Source organism: Leptidea sinapis, chromosome 14 (assembly GCF_905404315.1).
Source record: "Leptidea sinapis chromosome 14, ilLepSina1.1, whole genome shotgun sequence".
Lineage (NCBI taxonomy): Eukaryota > Metazoa > Arthropoda > Insecta > Lepidoptera > Pieridae > Leptidea > Leptidea sinapis.
In genome coordinates this window covers 9,577,600-9,590,806 of record NC_066278.1, presented here as the reverse complement: position 1 = coordinate 9,590,806, position 13,207 = coordinate 9,577,600, and the positions used below count along the sequence as shown (strand labels likewise).

At 36.6% G+C, this 13,207-nt stretch overlaps 1 protein-coding gene and 1 pseudogene across 3 annotated transcripts in view; one reads left to right on the top strand and one right to left on the bottom strand.

The window, feature by feature from the left end:
• Positions 1-6,100, bottom strand: part of LOC126967994 (protein croquemort-like) — a 46,033-nt gene extending 39,933 nt beyond the window's left edge. For all 3 annotated transcript variants that reach the window (XR_007730104.1, XM_050812757.1, XM_050812756.1), the window contains exon 1: positions 5,758-6,100. The gene's annotated coding sequence lies outside the window, so the exon portion shown is untranslated. The remainder of the gene's footprint in view (positions 1-5,757) is intronic.
• Positions 3,927-12,379, top strand: LOC126967850 (uncharacterized; annotated as a pseudogene).
• The last annotated feature ends 828 nt before the right edge of the window (positions 12,380-13,207 follow it).

The window sequence follows — 13,207 nt, the reverse complement described above, 5'->3', positions numbered from 1 at the left end:
AAAGTCTTCGAATGGCGACCACGTAATAACGGTTCTTGCAGCGCACGCCAGAATAGCTCGCAGAAGGCATAATTTTTTCCTACTTATTTAACATTTATCGTAATATTTTGGACAATTCACACTATATGTTTATAAATCTGATCTGTGTAAACTATATTACTGTAAAGTTTCACCAAAATCCATTCATTAGTGCGTGAAAGAGTAGCGAACATTCTTAAAAGATTTCGCGTTTATAATATTAGTAGGATTAGTAGGATTTTAAATCTGTGGTATGGTTAAGTAACAAATTTTGAATGAGTACAGTATGCAGTACTTATAGCAGTAAGTTGATTACATATAACCTACTTAAGTAATTACCTGTTTGTAATCATAAAATCTTGAATATATCTACTTACATATGAAATACTTAAAACAGAGCTCAATATTTTAATCTGTGATTTATATAATCTATATTCCGATTGAAAAATAATCAGTAATTACATTCATTAAATTGCTAATCAGCTGTGTGAGAATAGATACACAGTCCAGCTTATCGCGAGGACGACCAAGGCCATAAACGCCATAGCCACCGGCCTTAAACCTTTGTAACATCACAGGTCTCCATACCTACTTAAATATATGTAACTTAAAGATCATCCACCGAAGGTCCAACGGCTATACAAAACAGTTATTGAACAAATTGATTAAAAATAAACAAAAACATTTAATTAATTCAGAACTTTATTCCGTCCCACCACAATCAAATACCAAATATGTGGGTAGTTTGACATATATTGGTCCAATATCGGATAAAATAGCTAAAATATTTAGGAAAAACAATATTAATGTGTCCTTCCGAACGAATCACAATGTCAGTCGAATATGTAATGGCAAAGATCGATTAAATAATTGTGGTAACGCAGGAACTTATCGTCTCATGGGCCTTATTCTTGCGCCAGTTAAATCGTCTTGGATGACTTTAACGGCCATAATGTCAATTGGTTTGGTTATTGCAGGGCTTTCCACCCAGAGCAATCGGTCCATCATCGGTAATTGATATGCCCTGCCATTAAAATGCAGTGCCGCTTAAGATTCTTGAAAAACCCAAAAATTCTGAGCGGCACCACCATTACGCTCGCCACCAGACATAAGATGTTAAGTCTCGTTTGCCCAGCAATTTCATTAGCTATGGCGCCCTTCGGACCGAAACACAGTAATTCTTATACATTATTGGTTCACGTCAGAAATATGTGCTGTTGTAGTACCCATAAACTAGCCGGCATCCTGTGGCTCGAGGAAGGAAAAGAAAGGAGCCTACCACTAGTAGAGCCATTATTTTGCATTGAGTAACCCATGCGGCTCGCAGTGGCGAGCCACATGCCACTCTTTCTGGATCTTGCTCCAGGCGATGTCTGGTCATTGCCTTGTTTAATACCCTTGAAACGCTAGCGTCGAAGAATACTAGCAACCCGCCGTATGGTAGGAAAAGTCTGTAGATTAGGATACTATGTATTCCATATTTGGAGCAGAGTTTGTTTCCTTTTCGATGATCCCAGTACTTGTTTATGGTGCAGTAACCATGTGGTACTACTGAACGTGGATATGATACAGGAAAAAAAAACATTTTTATACCAAGCTCTGAAGAACCAATCGCTAGATGATCACAGTCCTGATCGAATCTATCTGTCAAAGCAGCAGCTGACTGCAAACAACAGGCATAACTTACCTAGGTCTAGGCGCTAGATAAAGTTTTTTTTCTCTTCTCTCTTTATGGCACTTGTCGCGATCTGTTGGTAATTTCCAACATTGAGCAACACTTTTGTCTGCTTGCGCTGGGATTTTATTTTTTTCTTGAGAGTGACCCATTGGCCACGTGCCTCAATTGTTGGTTGTTCTATTCAAAACGTGTTATCAAGCTAGTCACACTATGTCTCCTTAGTCGGGTGAACTGAACACAGTCGCTGTTGATCAGGGCCGAGGCCAATATGTTGGGATGATTCGAAATCCTTTCGAAATATCTTTGTAGATGATTTTTTATTTCTTCTTTTAGTGTCAGTGGAATCCTCGATCTAGGTACATATGTCTATTGCTGATATACCAAGGTATCTTATATATCATTCTGATAACTTTGGATTGAAAACGCTCCATTATATTTCTGTTTGTTTCAGCCGCTGTGCCCCAGAGCTGCACTCAATACGTCAAGACCGGTTTGAGTATACTTTTATAAACACAGAGTTTGCTGGACTTGGAAAGTCTTGACTGTTTGCCCAGGAGCCAGTTCATCTGTCTGATTTAAGAGTCAAACTGCATTCTCTTGGTCCAAATATGCTTCCGCCAAGTCAATCTGCGGTCTAAGTGTAGGCCCAGGTATTTCGCTTCTCGTGTCTGTGGGACGATCTTGCCGTTTAGGGTTACAGGCGGACAGTTGACCTTCTAAACGTGAATGTAACCTGTATTGACTTTTCTGCATTGGCTTTGATTCTCCATTTTTGGTACCATTTTGACATGAGATCAAGACTTTCTTGTAGATGATGACTGGCAATGACTTCGTTGCTATGCGTTGCTAATATAGCTGTGTCGGCCCAAGCACTGATCCTTATTGTATTCTGGATTGTATCTTGCACAGTGCAGAAACAGCATCATGGACTTTTACTTCAAAGCATCTGCCTGTTAGGTAGGATTTCAATAATGCAAATAAATTGTGAGGCAGGTATTTTTTGAGCTTAAACAGGAGTCCACCGTGCCAAACCTTGTCGAACGCCTGAATGATATCCAGAAACGCCGCTGTGCAATAACATTTATTTTCCAATGCTCGAAAGATGGTATTTACAGTTCTATGAGCTTGTTCGATTGTGGCATGGTGCTCTCGGAATCCAAACTGGTGATTAGGGATTATTTGTGGGTTGGTTTTTAGCCTCACCAGTAGCAATTTTTCGAATAGCTTCGACAGAATTGGCAGCTATCATAATAATTTGGGCGATTTTCCATTGGCCGGGGTAGTACCCTGTTCGCAATATCGCGTTGAATATATATGGAATCAACACAATAGGTCTGCGGGGCAGCTCTTTCAAGAGTCTACAAGTTATTAAGTCATATCCAGGCGATTTGTTTGGCTTTAGACAATTTATGAAATATCTAATTTCCCCCGGCGAGACACTTTTGATGGGTGGCGACAGTTACAGTAACAGGAGTCCAAGAATGCCTGAATGTCCTCGTGCAGTATTGAATTTTCAGTTCTGGGATTTGGCTGAAAAACTCTGGCTAGGTGGTCAGCAAATAGATCTGCTTTCTCTTGGTCGCTCCTAGCCCATTTACGGACGTTATTTTTCAGAGATTTTGTTTGCAGGGGCGGTCTTTTAAATTTTCGAGTGGCTTTCCACAATGAGTTATCTGTTTTGCAGTCTGGCGAAAGGCCTTCTAAATACTGCTGGAAAGTCTCGTTGTCGCTTTCTTTTATCATACCGGGTCAATTGCCTTCAGCAACGATTAAAGTTGAGTTTATCTGCCGGATCCCGTGAGATTTGCCATTTTTTTCTTAGATGCCTTCTTGTTTTTATTTTTTCTCTAATTACCATGGGGTATTGTTTATCACAGTGCTTTGTCATCTTTCTCATCGGTGTTACATTCCAAGCTGCTTGCTGGATAGTGTTACTACTACTACTTAATACTTTCCACAGCATTCTCTATATCCCCTAAGGATTTCAAGGGTATTTCCAGATTCGTTGTGTTATCCGCGTGTTCCCTGTACTTTTCCCAATCGGTGTTTTTATTTGATAAAGTTAGGGGGAGTTTTCTGAGAATTATGCGGTCGCTAACTGTTAATATGACGGAGGAATGGTCAGATGATAGATCGGCATCGTTCTCTGTGAGGATGTAGTTTTCACTTATGCCCTTTGCGAAGAATAAGTCCAATATATCCGGTATTTTCTACGTGTCGGTTGGCCACTATGTCGGGTGAGGTGGCGCATGGAATTGTAAGGCATTGTCCATCATTGAGCGATATAGTTGCCTGCCCCTCGGATTTATTACACGCGCTCCCCAAATTGTGTGCTTAGCGTTCCAATCACCTCCCGTCAGGAATCTCGCACCAAGAGTTCTAAAATAAGCCGTGTAGTCCGCATGTTTTATGTTGTGTCTTGGAGGACAGTATACAGCAGATATCGTTAATGGGCCGTTTTCTGTGTTTATTACAACGGTTGTAGCGTGGAGGAAGTCCTTTACATGTTTTTCTACTTCATAATGCTTAAAATTATTTTTGAGTTTGAGAATTAATGCAGTTCCCCCATGGGTTCTTCCTGATGGATGATTTGTTAGATAAACTTGATAGTTTGGAATATGTAAGTCATTTCTATTAGTGTATCTTGTTTCGGAAATCAGCATTATATCTATGTGGTTAGAGTTTAGGTATGTTATTAGTTCTTGTCTTCTTTCAGACAAGTGTTCCATGTGCAGATTCTAATAGTAGCCTGACAAGCATGTATATTATTTGTTTCAGATATTATTAGAAAATTAAACTTTATGTAATCTGAACACCGATTATTACCGTTAAACTTAGAAGACACATACTCAAAGCTTGTTAGTCTAATCTAACGTGATTCTGGCAAAAATGTGGTATATCTTCCACAGAAGCCACAGTTGGAAGAATAGAATAGAAGTTTACTTATCATTTCAGTTTGGTATTGTTTGTATTTAGCACAACCTTTATAACTAACAGGGTGTGAACCAGGACATTTAGCAAATGTTGCGGGGATCTCTTTTTCTTTTTTGCATTGTGATGTAGCATGGTCTTCACCACATTTAATGCAGCAATGAGGTTGGAAGCACATGTTTTAGTATGGCCAAATCTTTGACATCTTTTGCATTGCCATTTAAATAGACTTCTGTAGTTTAGATAAAATAAAGTTTAAAATAGAAAATGCTTACAACTTTAAGTGGGGATTTGGTGGGGAAGATAGCCTTGCACATTGTCAAAATAGGCAAGCAGCTTTAAAGGCATGGGTGTGCATTAGAAATTTGTATCCCGAATTTAGGGGTTATTATTTCCTTAGTAAGTTTAATATTTTATATTGGTTTTTCCCCGTTTCAATTTACACCACTCACACCTTGCGGAGATTGGTGTTTTTTTTTATTTGTGTTTGAAGTTATGTACAACCGAACAATTTTCAAGTACATAGAAAAAAAAATATGTGACAGTGAAACAGATTTTGGTTATGACAATTTGTTATGGCTACCTTTCTTGGAATAAATAAAAGTTATGAATAGATATGATAGAGCTATTTTTTTTTAAATTAGCTCACACTTGGTTTACTTATAATTCAGTGTATTACTTGTTTATTCAATGTCCATGATTTATCTGGTGTTTAATCGAACCTAAGGATAAAAAGCAATTTTAGTCACTGTTACAAGTTATATTATTAAAATGAGGTGAGAGTGTGTTCACCTTTCGCTGTTGTAACACATATATTTCAATTTAGTTTGGTTTTCTAGGAATTTCCTTCCATTTAATATTTACACACACTTGCTATTTACAAGTCTTCTACCATGCAAGGCCACTGACTCTTAGTGTTGCAATAGAGCTTAAGTAGCTGTGATCACCTAACATCAGTTAAATAACCTGCACACTCATTTACCCTCCTATTCTGTAAAAAAACATGATCTATCAACAGAACACTTAATCTAAAACTATGCATTCAATGTACCTTGTTGATACATAAAAACCGTTTGTACATAATATGATCTAATGTTATAAAAGTATTTTGAACAAAATAAAGTACTCACGTTAAGCTCTGGATACTGTATTGGAAACCACAATCTGTCAAATAAATTTTAATCCACTAGGTATGATTATCCGAAACATGAAATTTTCTATAGGTCCATTCAAAACAAAAATATAATTTGTACTGGTCTTCAGTGATTAGTCAGCTTAAAATGTTTTATAAATTATAAAATACGCCACCGAATATTTAAAAATACAAATTTCACTTCACTTGATTCATTAAATACTACTAAATTTAAATTACTAAATAAGTAAAAAGTAATCAGGCTTATTCCCTTATTTTTAATTATTACTAATAAGAATTGACTAACACTGTGCGATACCGAAGGAATATAATTTATTTGAATATTACTCTGACGACCTACTTATCTTTTACTACTTGATTTGTTTGTTTACCTTGTATCTGTCAAAATAGAAAACTGACGTCAACGTCAAAGTCAAATACTTTCAAACTTCTGTGCACTATGCTCGTTAGAGTAAAAGTGATCTGTGGCACTATGACATAGGTTAAAGATGGTTTACATGTCTATTCACTATTGATGCATAAAAAGCTTGAAATGCTAATAAAATAACACAATAGTACAAAGGGCATCAAGCAATAACGTTCTATACATATAGACAATGCAACTCATACCAAATCAAAGCCGAAATAAAGCACATGCCACAAATGACACCATTATAACCTTCGACTACTATGTCTATACATTTCTGCATTAACTCCAGTTTTTTAAAATATTATTGGTCAATAGGCATAATGTAAACACTATTTCAGTTTCAGCTGTGTATTTTGAATTTAGAACCCAATTTGGACAGTGACATCAGTGGAGTAGCAGTTAGGTATTTTTTTAATCCCAGACGTAAGAGGGTTGCTATATGTTTTACGTTCGTCAGTCTGTCCGTATTTTCCGATCAATATCTATCAGTCTGATGTTTTTTACGTTTTTAATCAAAAATCACAGTCACATTATAAAGGAGAAGTTTTTATGTTTATTTAATGGCTTGTGTTTATATTTGTTACTTCTTTACGTTCCAAAGGCATTTGGATTGAATATGTTAAGGTAACGTTTAATGAGAGAAACTAATACTCAGATAAAATATTATTATTTACGTAAAATAATTAGTTATTATGGCTATTCAAATGCTAAGTTCCTTGAATTAAATTAAATTTGTCTTTTAGACTTAGATATCTTTTCCAGGGCACCTTTTTGGTATATGTAGTGTAAGCGGACATCAACATATATTTGTATGACAGCTTTTGTCAAATTTTAAATGTCGTTAAATCCAAAAATACTGATGATGAGTGATGAAATACAAATATGCTTATTTGGTTTGTAATTTTCTTCACATCTCTCTCTTGCTACCAACATGCGCCAATTCTCTTTCATTATGTCGTGTACGGAAAAACTAATCACTAGGTAACGATACTTCCGTGATAACATGTGAATAGCACAAGTATGTAAGTGTTCACATTCTTGAAAGCCGTACACATTACACAAAATACAATATTGCAAACCATTGTCCATCAGGTCTTTAAATAAAATTAACAAAAAAACAAACGACTTCAAGAACACTATTCGTAAATCTTATTAATGAATCTAAATAAAGTAACGATTATTGTTATTTTTGAAGCTATGTCCTCCCGTCGCGGTGTTCTTTTTGTTATTTTTTAAATTTTTTGTGAATCTGAACTACACTAACTAATATCTTGTCGTAAATTTGTGTAGATCTACTCAATTTTGCAATGCAGCAATGAACGTAAGTGCATTGTAATTTTATTACAGACAGTCCTGCCACAGATCGCACCCTTACTTTAAGTTGTTAAGGAGTTCCATTGATCATCATATTTTACTACGACAATTACTTGACCATAATGACGTTACGGTAGTTGAATAGATTCGGGCAAGTATAGTTAATTTACTCCTAATAATTTAAGAGTTCCGTTACTTTGTCATGGATCCCATAAGCAAAACCTAACCAAACTATCACCAAACTGTCATCTCTGGTCTGGCGCACCCCAGTATCAGCTCGAACCAGTTGACCGCGTGCAAATGAATTGACAGGGACCTAGTGCTCTGTGAACGGCTGGATCACTTGGCGTTGCGTAGAGACGTCGCTTCATTGTGTGTATTCTACCGCATTTATCACGGGAGTGTCCGAAGAGCTGTTTATCGTGATTCCTGCCGCCGAATTCCACGAACGCACGACCCGCCACAAGTTATGATATCATCCCCACCATCTGGATGTGTGTTGGTCCTCAAGGAGTGCGGTTTTCAAGGAGCTTTCTTCCTCGTACTACAAAGCTGTGGAATGAGCTTCCTTGTGTGGTGTTTCCGGGACGATACGACATGGGTACCTTCAAAAAAAGTGCGTACACCTTTCTTGTGATTCCTCTGGTGTTGCAAGAGAATGTGGGTGGCGGTGATCACTTAACACCAGGTGACCCGTACGCTCGTTTGTCCTCCTACTCCATAAAAAAAATCCTTTCCAATTAAAAAAATAATTATCGAAAGAAGAATTAAGAATTATGAATTATCGGTTGGCGCGATAATGAGTTATTTGTAAATTTGTTGAGCACATACTTATACCAAATTTAAGACAACTACACGGGAAGCACCAGCTGTCAAATAAATAAAGAATAATCGAAATCAGTTCACCCAGTCGAAAGTTTTTAGGTAGCAAAGATAAAAAAAACATACCGATGAATTGAGAACCTCCTCCTTGTTTGAAGTCGGTTAAAAAGAGCGACTCTATTGTTTTCATTTCTGACTGTGTCCTTTCATCTGTCCCATTCTGATAAGCGGGTCTTGTCTGGGGACTTGTCAATAAGTGTACCATATTTAATGAAAAAAATATTCTTTTTATTAAATTATTTACTTTTTTTGCATATCAATCTTATATAAATAAAATAACCTTACCGATGATAAGTCACACCATATTTTTTAGAGCCGTTAATGTATTATTTAAGCACTTTTTATAGCACACTTAGACTTGTTGATTGACACACAGTTGACACACGACTAGGGAGAAAAGTGTGCTTTAATTGTCTTTAAGTACACTTTTGCCGTTCCGTTAACAGACTGCGAATGATATGTCCATATGTATAGAACGTCATTGGCCTCAGACCTCAGTTAATAGTCTTCACAATGAGTGACACTGCTGTGCCTTTTGTCTCAGAATTGTCAATGTCTAGGGTGTTTAAGAAGACAAAAATAAGTAAAGTCGGACTGAGATCGGAGAAGTCCATGCAAGAGGCAAGTCCACACAATGCCCAAAAAAGATGCTCTACGCATATATGCTAAATAAACAGCTTACGTATCGTCCTGGAAATACCGCACAAGGAAGTTCATTCCACAGCTTGGTTATACGTGGAAGAAACTTTCTTGAAAACCGCAAGGTGAAGGACCACTACGCGTCCAGATGGTGGAGATAATGTCATAATTTGTGCCGTGTTGTGCGAAGATGGAATTTGCTGCCAGGAATCAGATCAGTGCTCTTCGGAACAGTTCCCGCCATAAATGCGGTAGAAGACAATAACAAACGACGTCTCTACGCAATGCCAGTATTCAGGTACTAGTAACCTTTACGGGAAGTGTTGCCGAAGAGCACTGTTGCTACAAATGCTGGTTTAGTGATAAATTCTAGGGGTTAAATTGTACAAAGTTCATTTTATCCCATTTCGCGACCTTCTTAAGAGAGGACTCGATAGAAGACATAAGATTTTGCTTGCCAGCAGTTATTTTGTATACGTATCTGCTTTCTCACTATTACTGTCACATCTTCCCAGTAAAATTACGAATGCCTAGTATTCTCTCTTAACTATCTATAGTTATCATTCAGCTTTACAAGCATCAGTGCATGCCCAACTCGGCTAATTTCTAATAATGGTCTATACAGTAACTACGGCGGCTTAAAGGATACCTTTTCTCCCACTGGCAGGCTGAAGGAAGGCCGACCAGGAATACCTAAGATTTGCTAGTGACTGTACACCTAAACAGTGACTAAGTAGATTAGAGGAGTGCTTGTACCTAAAGTAAACGGTAGCGAAACCTACCTACGGCCTTAATCCTTAAATAAGCTTATCTTAAAATTGAACTCCTAAAATCAGACCTAGTAACTCAAAAAGAAATATTTAAAACTGGTTTAACATTACTTTAATAAGCTTAAATTATTATTTGTTGGTTGAACAAATAATTTTTTTAAATTATTTCGTCTTTTCGGAGAATTTTATGATTTTAAGTTCATAAAATTCTCCACGAACATTAAAAAAGCCGTCGTGTCGTGAAATGGTTGAAGAAATATAGGAAGTGACTCAAATGCTGTATTGGACTTACTTACGGGTGGCGGAAGCGGAATCAATCAAACGACAGTCTGCTTAGTGCAAAGAATACTTATATAATTTACTCTAACGAGACTCAGTGGATGTATCCTTCCGAGTTGCCAACTAAAGTGAAGAGAGGTCGAAACGTATGAAAAATTATAGTGTATGACGTTCTTTGGGGGACAGGTCTTACACGACAATTATTTTAGAGTTTTAGTTACTGCAGATTGGTATCTAGGTACTAAAAACTGTTTTTTTTTATGAAAGAAGAGGATAAACGAGCATACAGGTTATCTGGTGTTAGGTGATCACCACCACCCAAGACAATCTTGCAACACCAGAGAAATCACAGAAGCGTTGCCAGCCTTCAAAAAAGAAGTACGCGCTCTTGTGAAGGTACCCATGTCGTATCATCCCGAAAATACCGTACAAGGAAGCTCATTCCAAGCTTTAGCAAGGTAATTGATGCCACAAAGTGACTGTACATGGCAAGAAATTTCTTGAAAAATGCGCGATTGTGGAATACCAGACGTCAATGTGATGCTGGAGGTATTTTGCATGTTGATGTAAGGTCCGGTGATGGAATTCGGCCGCTGCAATCAACCCAAACAGCTCCTCTGAGCACTCCCCGTGATAAATGCGGTAGAAGATGCAGAGAGAACCCACATCTCTACGTATCGCCAAAGAGTCAAGCCTATCGGGGATGACTTGATCGTCGATGATTCGATCCGCTATTGGTTGTATGCGGTCAGGTTGTGGCTTCATCTACAGGATCTACTTTACAGTTGATAACCTGCTTAACCCCAATATTTGCATTAAGGAAATTGACTTGAGATGTCGCTCTTGCAAATCTAAGCAATTTGTTAAGTTTTTAAAGTAAATCCTGTAGATGACCCACAACCTGATAGTTCAACAAAGCATGTAAGATTTTATAAACTATATGTCACTCGAACGGTTGGCTCAGTTGGAAAGAGCGCTGGCATGGAACGCTAGAGGTCGCGGGTTCGAGCCCCACATCGTTCATAAAATTTTGTTTTCAGTTCCATTTGTGTACTTAATCCTAGAAGTGAAGGTTATCACTAAAAATATAAATTGTTTAGAATATATCCCACCATAATAGATATAAGCATCTTTGATTTTTAGGTCGAATGTAGCTATAGGGCTTGTACACAAAACTGCGATGCGACGTCGCATCGCAAAAATCTGCGAGCTCCCTCTACGCATCGCAAGAACTTGCGAATTGATTCGCATCGCGCATTCCTGCGAAGTTGCGTCACATTAGTTCGACGCCATTTTAGTTCGCTCAGGGACAGCGTGTGGACAAGACGTGTACTTTAAAAATGACAGAATACGACGTTGATTTTTCAGCTATTTCTTCAAACAGCTGTTGTGTTATTTTTGGTATGTTTGCATTTAAACACAATTTCCATATTGCATTACGAACTACTCGTATTATCTTAGCAACTGTAGTTATTCCTCGATAATAATCTAAATGTATATTTCTGATTTCATTTCCGGTCGCTAGGAATCTATAACATAAATAGAAAAAAAAGGATTAATTTATATAACAAACTTTAAAAGTAAAGAATACTAACCTAAAACGACATAAACATACATAAATTATTTTAATAGAATTAATTGGTAGACAACGCTTCTAGCGTTAAGTTCGCCTATTGTTCTGTACAATTGGTATTTGATGAATAATAAAGATTAATAAATAAATGAATAAATTAAATATTGTCTATTTTTTTGCAGGTAATTCAGTAATACAAAGATGGAGGGGGATTAAGGATAGCTTTAATAAATATGAAAATAAACTCAAAGATGCAAGTAGGTCAGGGTCTGGATCCAAAAATATAAAAGAATACCATCTGTACTGTAATTGTTCAATTACAATTTCTTAAGAAAAAATTGCAAAATGAGACCACTACTAGTATAAATGAGTCAGAAAATGAGCAAGATAATCAAGAAGGTACATCTAAAACACGTTACCAAAGGCAGCCACCAAAAAGTAAGATGGTTAATAATAAATTTGAAGATGATATTGTAACCTCATGGCTACTACTATCCGAATAGCAACTACCAGGGTGGCTATCAAACTCAACATTTTTCGACATCTCAACAAACGCCACTGATACGTCCACAGTCATCTAACATACCAGATCAAATTGATTCACCCAGTAATGATTTTTCTAACTCAAGCATATTAAGCACACTTTCAACTGAAGAAGACTTTGATTTTTTGTAAATTTTATGGATTGTAATATTTTAAAAACTCTTTTCTCAATAAAAACTAATGTAAACAATTATTGTTTTACTTTACTTACCGGATAGTGAGGCCAATCATTTCCAGAGGCATAACAGGAATTCTCCCCTTGTACGATTGTTTCTGAAGATATGGTGATAATCAATGATGTTTAAAAGTATAGATAGGTTACCTAGACAACATTCGGTGTTTGTAAATAATCAACGCACACATGAATAATTTAACATTGCAATAGCACACTACATTACGATTATACGTCAAAGAGGGATAGTAAATGCAATTATCGCAAGTGAAAAAGAGATAAGTCTAATTTGCTAATTGCTTCGTATTTGCAAACACAGAATCATTCACCAGATATGATTATTTACCGTACACCGTGATTTATGCCTACGATTAATTAATTCGTGAACGAAAATAAGATTAATTCGTGAGTTCATGCAATAAAAATTATAAAGTAGTAAAACTATTAGGTAAATTAGGTGTTACTGATTTAAAAAAAAAAAAAAAAAATGATTACAATATATAGTGCCATAATGATGATATAAATTATTGGTACATAAAATAATAAAAAACATATATACATATCAAAACAAAACCGAAATGTATCAACAATAAGGGTTCCATTTTTACAATTTTACTAACGACGGCTCCCAAAAAGTTTAAGTTTACAATTATTATTTCTTGTATATTATATTATTTAAGAATGTATTTCTGTTGAGGGTTTATTACAATAAGATAATGGGAGAAACACAAAATGATCCATTGATTCTTCTGCAGTTAGCAAGGGATATACCGAAAGGGCTGTGTTACTGAAAAAACTCCTACGCAAGCAGATAGCACTAACTGTCTACGTCCGCTACCTACCCTA